Consider the following 9,459-nt stretch of genomic DNA (forward strand, 5'->3'; position numbering starts at 1 on the left):
TAACGGGTCAAAAAATTAATACACGAACGGTAACGAACATCGAAATTTAAAAAAATAATCTTTCTCTCGATACAAATGAAGTTTACATCGATTATAACTGATCAGACAGACTGCCAAAGGGGCGTGGCTCCATTGATTGAATACTAGTAAAAAACATTAGACACTCAAGTCCGTTGTTACTACTCATTTGCACCTCATGACAACAATCGCCATTTACTACACGCTAAACAAAAAAGTGACTCTAAAAAAACTTGTGTCAAAGCGATTGAAAGTGCAAGTATACTAAGAGAAAACAAATTAATTTATTAGTGTGAATTAAATTTGCATATGTGACATGTGTCACAATGTCAACGTGAGAGATGAGTGAATACTTATCCACACACGAGGAAGGCTCACAAATTGTTTAACACAACACATTATGTGTTATCTTATCACCAGCTCAACTCCCGCCTACCGAGAAATACTTACACAAAACATTTTTATAATGATGAATCCTTGTCTTATTTATGACTGACGGACATTTACGAGGAAAGATTTTTAAATTTATGGAACTTTTTAACAAAAACAACCCGTCTTAATAATGGTCATAGCTCTATGTAAATGCGTAGTATCTATCGTAACCGTTACTAAGTAGATCTACACTCTTTTTTGTTTCTACACGATATAATTATTAGTAATTGAAAATAAACATTGAGTGGTGAATAATGTTCGCTCAAGGATTATCTCCTTTCGGTTTGTTGTAAATGTTTCGTTAGCACTCCGCCGACGATTGATGTCCGTCCCACGCGTAACTTCCGATCGCGGCAAGGCGGCAACGTAATCAAGTGTTTCCTGACGCGTCGAGAGTTCCAACAAGAACATTAACCACCTTTTTACTCCTCACTGTGTTATCAATAAGACATCGCTAAGTATAAGCCGCCAATGATTATGTTTTCTGGCTACTCGTTTCTGTGTGTTTTGCCAAATTGTATTCTTATTTTAAGTTATAATTAGCAGAAAAGAAAATATTTAAAATATTCATGTTTCTCGTTGTTTTACCATAATTTGTTTTAAGGAATATTCGTAGTCTTCAAACATAGAATAGTGTATAAGTAAACCTTTAGGAATTAGAGGTAAAATACAAAAATAATCGGTAAATAAAGCTACGCTTATTCAGGAGGGAATTAATTGAAACGGCGATACAGAAATAATTGCGAAGGTTATGTGCACATATCAATCCATCGGTGATTTGGTCCATATTGACGCCAGAGTTCGTGAAAATAAATAAATATGTCGGCAATTGAGGGCACTCGAGGACCGGATGCGCGCGTGTGTCAATAACAATCGCCAAGAGCAATATTGATCATATTCACCTATACACACCGTATTTATAATGATATCTCTTGATTAAAAGGTGTTTTGAGAATCATCCGTTATAGAAATTGTGTGCCCTGAGCACTGAGGTCATCCGACATGTGCTGGGAAAATAAGGTTATTGCAGCAATCCTGAATCTCCGCGATAACAATCACATTGAACACATCCTTATTTAGAGTGGTGGAGTGGCGGCATTTTTTGTCTGTCTGTCACTTGCAAGGCAAGAGATATTTTTTCTCCACTTGATACATTCTCGATCGAATCAAATAGGCTGCACATTATTTATTTATGGAATTCGAAATATAAAATGACGTCTATTCTAGATAGAGGATACTATAGCTTAGTCTTAAACTATTCGAAGTATTTTGAACAATGTTTTTCTCACGGCACAGCATAGAGCATTCATCGTGAGGTTCGGGGAATTCTCTTGCGAATGCGCAGACCAGCCAGCCAGCTCGCTATTATATAAACACCTGCTACGTTAATTACAATAAATTATCAGTGTTGATTAAATTAATATAAATAAGTTGAAAAAACTCATTGGTTACGCAAAAAGTTGAGTGTGCAGCATAACCAGTGCATCTATTATTTTCTGTTACGTAGCAACGATCAGCACTCTTTATAAATTAATGCATTTAAAATTTTGCTAGTTCGTTTACCTTCAGTTTATTTTAATTATATACAATATTCTGATAGGATATAATCTCATTTTGGTATATGTATAGAAAATATAACCTTGTGCTAATAATGTTAGGTACTAAAACTTGTTGGCATTCTAACTGGCTAGTCAGATATCCCATCTACTGACCTATCGCACAAGTAACAGCTATCAATTAAATCGGTAACTTAGTAACTCGTAAAACATTAGTATTGCACTCTCTGTTTACATTAAACGCGCTGCAGTGTCAGAGGTTAAATGGAATACATCGAAACTAATGATGTGTATGTATTGTTAATAGAAAAACGATGAATCTTCTAAACTTAGTCCTTCAACGTTAATTCGAGCAAAAAAATAACTACGATCATGCTTTTTTAATTTGAATTAAACCAATTTGTGTTATTGAATAAAAACTCTGTTGTAATTATCACGTGCGTATCCGTGCCTAATAGACTAATGCTTGTATTTTTGTAGAGTACATTAATGAGATAAATTGTAGAGTTTCCGTTAACGCGGTTTTTTGACATATGAAATAATACAGGCATTACCGACTCATGTTTTTATTATATTTGCAATTTTCATCAACCTTCTTTATATCTAAAGAGATCTGTGTCCAGCAGAATTACATTCAGAGGCTGATATATAATTACAAATTTTGTTTTTTTTTTGTTCGAAATTTAATTTTGCTTGTCCTTCCATTTTGTTTTATCCATTTATTAATCAAATTGTAGGTTTGACAAAGATATCTATAGCATGGTTAATAAAATAATCACCATTTGTCAGTATAGCGATCAAATTATGTTGTTAGTTGTCTGTCGACGTCACGATGCGTGCAGTCGCCTCCGACCTCGGCCGTACTTATCTCGAACAGATTTATGTATCTTTATAGACTTTTACAAGTGTCCTCGCATTATCGGCACAGGCTCATTGTGCCCTTAACCTTAAAAGGATTGAAAACTTAATTTCGGCGAAAGAGTGTGTTAATGTTATCTAGAGAATTCATTCGAATTGAAAAGATGTAGGGTTAGTCGTATCATTTCATCTATAATACATAAAAAATATTTTTTTTTTAATATCACTGGTTTTTTTTCATTCCTTTCGAAAAGAATTAATTAACCTTTGGAAATCTAATTCATTATCATTTTTCAATCTCTATGAGAAATACTTGCTCAAGACATACATATAACTTTCGAAATAAATAAGGTAATATGTATGTCTACGAGGTACAGGAATCTGTTGCAGTGCTTGAAATGCCTGCAAGCAACTCGTCTCAACGGTTGAATATAAAGTTATAAACTTCAATCTTTTGCAGAGTCACGGAGACTTTAGTGTGATAACATACTGAGACTACAGCCCATAAAGCCTGTACAATCCTCGTTATCCTATCTCATTAAATATTTATGGACTGAGCAATGAACCTGTGTGAAGTGCATTAATCAATTGATTGACGTTTTATATAAACCGCATGCGTCTGTCAATTCGGTTTAACTCATACATTGCATTAAACATTAGCTTACAATTTGTTTACTTTTGATTATGTATTATTATTTATTGTATTTGTTTGTTTGTATTTCTTGCTCTGAATAGAAAACAATGACTGAAGCAAGTGTCCTTACGAAATTGCGACCCCGAAGCGGGAGCCTCGACATAATTCATTGCAAGTAAATTGCAAGTGCAAGGTTTTGTATTTTGTAGTTATTTAACACGACAGACTGAGATTTTATAATTATTTCCTTATTGAGTTAACAGTTGATAGAAGATATTAACTATTCGTTGAGCGATTAACCTTCATTTCCGTAATAGAGCGACACGGGCGAGGTCGTTAGAGTCCGGCAACTCGGATGGAGGTGCAAAAACGCCCACAGGCTTACTGAAAAGAAACGGTTAACAAAAGAAACTGATTGGTAATTTAACACGCATGTCTTTAGAAAACCTTTAATTATTTGTGTGCGCAACACAAGATGTGGAATCTGAACAGTAACACGTATTTAGTGACAATTGGCTGAGGGTCGACTACGCCTCCGGTCTCATCATTGTTCAATAATGGCTGCACTGAACTCTAATAACCTAACATTAGCTACACGCTATCAAACAGCTACCTATGATACATGCTATTTATTTATTACCACTTACATAAATATCTAGTTACGTAAATACTAATAATGTTAATTTTTTCTTGTAGTATCATTGTGTTAGTTTGTCAGTTTTATAAGGGATGATAAAAACGCCTGAAAGCATTCTAGCAAAAGGGTTGCTGTTAGCATTTCATAATTTAGGGGAGTAAGTATGTTTAATCCTTCCCACGGCTAATGAATTGCTCACCCTGCCTGGAAAACCGCAAACAACATCGGCCAGTATGACTCATAAGAAAGAGTACGAGCACTACTGACGAAAAACAATGCGTACAACTGAAAATAATTAAACACTGTCCATAACAAGATTTTCTGCTAACCCCTCAATTTTTTTCCTTATTCAGTTTTCGTATTAACCATGTATCACAAGACCACCATGAATCTAAGAGGTCTTACAAGTAATAGACTGGCAGCTAAATCATTATCATTAACTTTTGATTGACCGATACAGCTATTAACACAAGTGACGTAATAAATCTAGACATATTAACAATTATTCGTTGTGATCATGATCTAGTCATGTGGAAATATTTTTTTAATATGCGATAAATTCATTTCATATAATATCTATTAGACGATGTATGAGAATATCTGAATAAATAACGCTTATTGACTGGCTTAATAAGTGCTAAAATATTGTGTTTGCATAAGTCATGTTAATCTATTGTGAAGTGCGTACTTTTTAGATCATTGACTGACAGACAGATCACATTACTGTTAAGGGATTTTCATGTTTTTTTTTTTTCGGGAAAAATATATTTGGATTTCTACGAATTTGTCATGTTATCTATATATATTTTGGGTTGTTCCTTTATCAGTTATCATTTGGCATCACTAGTACAAAAAAACGAATGCAACTTAATAGTCATACGTCCTGCTGTGAGTTAAGAAGCTATTCTATCGCCGTCGTCTGCGCCAAATTGTCACGTCTCTCGTAACAGTAATCGTTTTTATTTGTACATAGCCAATTACTTAGCAGTACACGAGGACCGAACGTTTAGGTAATGGAGGCACATACAGATGAGATGGATAGCATAGATATTAAATGTTTTATTCATCCAGTATTATGATGAACTCTGTCTCTACATTGATTAGAAGAAAAATATTCACCTGTTCCATGAGGATTTTCTAAGTTCTTCCAGACATTTAACGTAGTATTAAAGTTGACACTTGACATTTCCCAAACTATGAATATAACTGATTCTAGTATTTGCAATCCACTAGAATAGATAGTTCAAGGTTTGTTAAAACGGAAGCGATAAACTAATTGGTGCCTAAAGCGCTTTGTGTCATTAAATTGGTCGTATTTTTATTGAGTGTTGAGTGAGAACTTTTATGTTATAAAATAGGAAAATTGTGATTTTAAATCGAAACTAGTCAAGTGCCACAATTGCCTGTAAAGCGTCATCTCAATAGTAGGAATGTTTTCCTTCAAGGCGAAATCAGAAACAATCAAATTAATATTTAATTAAGCCTTAGATTAAGCCCATTGTTTTGGTCTTGATTGTCATAAAGAAATCACAATAATTGTGTTCAGATCCGTTCTTTTTTATAGCTTCTAGTGCAATTTATAAATGGGTGTTTAGCTCACAGGAAATAATTGTTGTTAATAGCATTAATAACTTCGCGCTTTTAAGTTTTTACAGGTTTCAGAAGAATAGTGCTTTGGAAAAACAATGCCTGCTTTCGTGGTTATGCATAATGCACTATAAGAGTCTACGGCCAGTTTTACATGGATAACAATTTTACGACAGTCTTTCAAACACGTCTTATTGCAGTCATTTGACTATCAATATAGTAAACACGTGGTTTGAGAGGTATTACTTAAAGAAAAATAGTTCAATTTTCTCATACTTTTGAAAGTTATGTTAGACACATTAGAGGCCATTTAAAAACATCTATCACCAGCCTCTGTAAGCCAGTCACAATCCTACAGTCGCTAGCGCTTGTAGAAAACGCTTAAATATTTAGAGAAGACTTCGCATCTCTACGTCACGAGACTTAGACCTTTCATTGGCTGAGGGGCTTACATTGACCATACGAAATTAAGCATTGGTAATTTTGTAAGATTCTAAAAATATTAAATTACATGTCTTAAATTTATATTTTTTTAATTAAATAGAATTGTGTGATTAAATTTTCTAATTAAATGTCTTAAATTTACATTTTTGTTATTAATATCTCCTATTGATTTACAAAAAAAATATGTTTTGTTTCATCAGAATCCTGCTGTAATTCGAATAGTATTCCAGCCAGCAATATACATTTTACAAAAATGACGCAGAAGGCAGAATTTAAGAATAAGAAGAATGACATAAGCAAAAAAAAAAAAGAAAAATTGCATTACACGAGTTATTCTTTATGTGTTCAAGCTAATTATGAGTTTGTAGAAATGTCATTATCAGTATGAAACATGTAAGAAGGCTGTTGTAACGGTTGCTCCATGTTAATATCACATTACAAAATGTTTCGCGTCCGACGCTATTTAAAGTAGGTAGAAAGCAGAAACACCGGTTCATTCGGTTGGTGACTAATGTTATTTATTTACCCTTATTAAACTTGTTTTTTATTCAATTGTGACGTTAATTTTCGCGCTACTGTTTAGCATTTTAAATGAGTGATCGATATAAGGTAATAATTAAATTTTTTTCGGAGTAATCAGGAGTTTGATACTCTCATTTTTTTTTAGGTATTGCCGTCGCTAGTTGAATAATCTCGGCAAGCAGAAGTCCGAAGCAATAACAAGGAATTTAATAAAGATATGAAAAAGTGATTTTTAAAAGTATTGATTTTTAAAGATATTTACGCATAAACGGTAGATAGAATAAGGCTCTCCCATCATAGAATAAACAAAACTCTGAGGAAGAAAAGGTTGAATTTTTTTCTGCGCCAGAACATTACCATTACGCATATTCTTACCTTAATGTCTCAATTTTTGTACAATTCGTCCTTATGTATTTCTGGGTCACAAGCACGTAATAAAAGTTATTTTCTTTTCTTTCTTTCTTTCTTACCAAGTTATAATTGTCTTTTCTTGGATCTGGAAATATCTATTGACTTCATGATGTGATTTTTTATAGATTCAAAGGTGTTTTAAACCGATTAATCATTGATTACATTTTTTTACAATTATTGACAGTAAACTTGAACCAAGTCAAATCAAATAGAAACGTTCTACAATAACTTTAAACAGACTTGACGGTCATTTAAAAGTATAACTCAAAGCATGTGACCAAAAACTAATTTGTATTACAAATCACTTTGACAAAGATGTAACACACTGCCAGTTAAAGTATAAAGCTTTAAGTATAATGCTAATTTTGGAAGAAAAATAGCCAAACATTAGAAACGGTTTTGACGAATGACGATGATTGCCGTGAAGTTTACTTAACAATGACAATGTCTAGGTAATCACAGCGCAAAAATCCTTACTTATGTTAACCAACTATAATTAGTAATTGTAAGAAAACCCGCATTGAATAGCATTAAAACAAAGTACTGGCACTATTAATGAGTTACTCGACAGACATCGTTACCCACTTGCTGCCTCAATGGCTTTGATTGCAACTCATTTGAAATATTTCTGTAATCATTGTGTCTCAGTACTCTCAGTCGTAACAATACGGTTTCTAGATATGATTACTGCACACGTGGACTGCACGTTTGAAGTCTTTTTCATATTCTAAATTTTGAAAGTTGAGTTGCTTTTTTTTGTTTTTACAATCACAGGCCTTGATTTAAATGTTGTCGCTGTAATTTTTTTAACGTTTTTCCTCAACTTGACCCGTTCAGTTCTCTGCTGAACAAGCCTTGCCTTTTTGTCCGAATGAATTTTTGCATCTTTTAAACGTGAAACTGGTTTTCCTCCCATCCTTTTACGACAATGTTGTAAATTCGAAGAAGGCGGTGTTCGTACCAATACAGAAGAAGTTTCATTTCTGAACCGGCTACAGATTAAAGTAGGCCAGCTATCGCCTCACGCAACGCGACGCTTACTCTTGGCACTAATATTATTTTTTCTTTGGCTTTACGTAAAAATATTTTTTTTCTATTACAAATATTTACACCGTTTAAATTTTACACTTTACATGCAAAAACGGTACGTACGCAAGTATAATGTATGACTTATCAATGTCAACAAATGCGTAATGAATGATTTGAATTTACCTAATTTGCAATAGATTGACATCTATTATGTAAGGTGGGTGAACTATACATTATCTGTAAGTAAAGTTTTTATACACAATGCGGTTTTCATTCATTACAAGGCATTAATTTATACAAATAAAGTAATCGAAAGTCAAATAATTGTCGTATGAAATCAACAGGTGTTAAAATTATGAATGAAACGAATTTAGATAAACTATGAAAGAAGGCTGAAACCGAGTCATGACGAGGTTGTTTAGTTATTCACTGTCATGTTTTATCTTTTCACTTTAATGTACTGATAAGTGATCCTCACTGCCGCTTTTGCTCTGATTGCACGCAAGTGCATGGCGAAAGTATCGTCTAATGGCAGATTGTCTCTTATCAAAGTAAACAAGCTACCAGAATGGTACCTTCTTCATTTTATGAACACAACCAGCAATTACTTAGATCCTGTTTCATTTCAGAGAACATACACAGCACTCGAAAAAATATTAATTTGAACATAAAAAGTCACTTTTTGTACACTTAATTACAATTGACCGCAAACTGAAAAGTTTTTTTTTTAGTTTTATTTACATGGACAGTCACGTGCCTCGATGTAAACAAACCGGTCCGCGGCGCTCGGTGCACTTTAACATTGAAGGCGGACTCACCGTTCTCACAGCTGTAGCCCCAGTCGTTTTCTGCCATCGCTGCTGAGATGTTATCACTGGTGATGATTACTTCCTTCCTTGAGGCGAGTTGTGGGTAAAGTGTTTCGCGGGCTTGTGTATGTCGCGTGTCAGCGGAGTGCACGAGTGAACGTGGTTGGGTCGTGACTGCGTGCGAGTGTTCGCGGCGAGTTGTCTTTATAGAAAGGCCGTCGGTGCGACGCTGAGCGGCGGCGGGCGCGGGCGCGGGTCTGGCGCGCGATGTCGCGGGACGGGAGGCACTGGCACGCGCGCGCTCCGCCGGCCCACTGCGCGCGCGCCGGCCGCAGCGCCCGCGCCGCTCCGCCCCACCGACACCGGCGCGATGGCTTTCTACTCACCATTCGCAATTACACATTTACTCATCAAATGCCTACAATACTCATGTCAATAATGAGCCGCATTGCCCTGCACAGGCGTTTATTGTTAAAAGGGTTTTGTTTACTTGGAAAAACGTAAGCCGTACTCCGTAGTGTA

This window comes from Trichoplusia ni (genome assembly GCF_003590095.1).
Source record: "Trichoplusia ni isolate ovarian cell line Hi5 chromosome 8 unlocalized genomic scaffold, tn1 tig00000634_group7, whole genome shotgun sequence".
Lineage (NCBI taxonomy): Eukaryota > Metazoa > Arthropoda > Insecta > Lepidoptera > Noctuidae > Trichoplusia > Trichoplusia ni.